The sequence below is a fragment of the Cebus imitator genome, unplaced genomic scaffold (genome assembly GCF_001604975.1).
Source record: "Cebus imitator isolate Cc_AM_T3 unplaced genomic scaffold, Cebus_imitator-1.0 Scaffold207, whole genome shotgun sequence".
Taxonomy (NCBI): Eukaryota; Metazoa; Chordata; class Mammalia; order Primates; family Cebidae; genus Cebus; species Cebus imitator.
Window position 1 is genome coordinate 1 of NW_016107522.1, and position 1874 is coordinate 1874.

General features: G+C 36.5%; 1 long non-coding RNA gene across 1 annotated transcript; it reads left to right on the forward strand.

Annotated features, from left to right (window-relative positions):
- Positions 1 to 10: 10 nt before the first annotated feature.
- Positions 11 to 1402, forward strand: LOC108317749. Its single transcript, XR_001830876.2, has 3 exons — positions 11 to 451; positions 569 to 637; positions 1014 to 1402. It is a non-coding gene; the product is annotated as an uncharacterized LOC108317749 (long non-coding RNA).
- The last annotated feature ends 472 nt before the right edge of the window (positions 1403 to 1874 follow it).

Consider the following 1874-nt stretch of genomic DNA (forward strand, 5'->3'; position numbering starts at 1 on the left):
TGAACCCATCTGGGAACCGAGACAGTGAAGTTTGAAAAGAGGCATGCGAGCGCTGCTTTCCCTGAACTTTGCTTGTGACTTAGGGGAGGTGAGGGTGGCCTGCCTTTGCACATTCTTCCTGCTTCCACCCTCCTGAATTCAGGATTCTGTGAATCAGTGAGCTCCAGATTTTGGCCTTCCCTTCAACCTCTGCAGCGCTGTCAGTTCCTCAGCTGGGCTTTTCCTAGTTTTGCCCTTTACTTGAGATTATTCACTGTATTGATGAGTTTTGCGTTTTAAATTGAAATGCTCTGTCATTAGGGAGGATTTATTGATAATATATATGAGGATCTAATGCTAAGTTTAAAAAGAAAAAATATGAGACTGTTAATTTATAATTTCTTTATTAAAGATTTTACAGAAAACGGAAAGTTTTTCAAAAACTAATCGTCAGAAGTCTACAAAAGGCCAGGTAAACTGTTTTTTTTATCATTTTACATGCCCAATATTAGAGAAAGATAAGTAGGAAAACATTTAAGACTACTATACCTGATCAATATTCAAACTGATGTGTCTTTTAAAATTTAAGGTTTTACGTAAGAAGAAGGAAAAGGCTGTAGGCACTCTTGACACTGCTGAGAAGACTGTGGATAGCCAGGTAAAGTTGTCTCCAATATTCCGGACACCAGGTATTATACAGATAATCTGAAGAAAGAAAGGCAGTTTCTGCTACTCTGATTTTAAGATTTCAAATTGAATATTGTCACATTTGGTAGATCTTTATTGTCGATTTAGCAATTTTCTATGTAACACCTTATAATGGAACATGCCATGTTCCAATTAATTGTGAATTTCTGTACTAAGTTAGATAAGCATCTGAGTTCTTTATTTCTTACAATAGTATCACCAAAAGATTGAAACAGGCCTAAAATAATGGGGTACCACCTGTAAAAATAGAAGAGAGGTGATATTTTGGGTACAGTCATAATCTTGTTCTACATTTATGTATTATAATCTTTACTCGTTGAATCCAGGGCCCCACACCAGTTTGTACACCAACATTTTTGGAGAGAGGAAAATCTGAAGTGACAGAAATGAATGAAGATGATAAAGATAATGAAATAGTTTCCAAACAGCCCGTGTCCTGTGTAAAAGAAGAAATACAGAGGACTCAAACACTACACATTCACGGAAGAAAAGATGAAGAAAAAGCAATCAGTCATTTTTAATGTATTGTATTTTCTGAGACATACAATATTTTTATCGGGGTGGACTTACTATTTTACTATGTACAGTGAAATGTAACCCTTGACAGGATTGTCAGAGGAAAAATACACTGTTTGGTCCAGTTAAGGAAAGCAGTCTCTAATTCTGGATTGCCTGCCCTTGGCTGAAATACAAGGGTGCAGACCGGTTTGCAGTGGCTTGGCTGACATTGCCTCTTTGTCCTGTTCTCTGTTTTTCTTTTGACATTTCATAGCTCTCCTTAGTTACTCTGCCTGGATAGAAAGGTGACCACTAAGTGCAGGTTTAAGCACTAAACTGCAGCCAGTTCTGTCACCACCAGTTAAAGACCACCAAGCTTATTTGTCCGTCTGCATGATTTCTCGGGGACATTAACTCATGAGGGCGCTTTAGATTTCAACATCACATAGTTGAAGCTGGAAGTTAAATTATATGTAGAGTGAGAAGGCAGTTCCAGTGTTAGCACAGATTTATGTATTCAGATTTTAATAGAGATTCAAAAATGACCATTTTTATGAATAACTTTAAATTTGTTTTCATTGGGCTAGCATGGATTAATAACCACCATTTTATACCAGTATCATCAGTGGGAATTGTATTTCAAGATTCAAACAATAACCAGCAAATAAACTTTTTTTCTACAATTTATT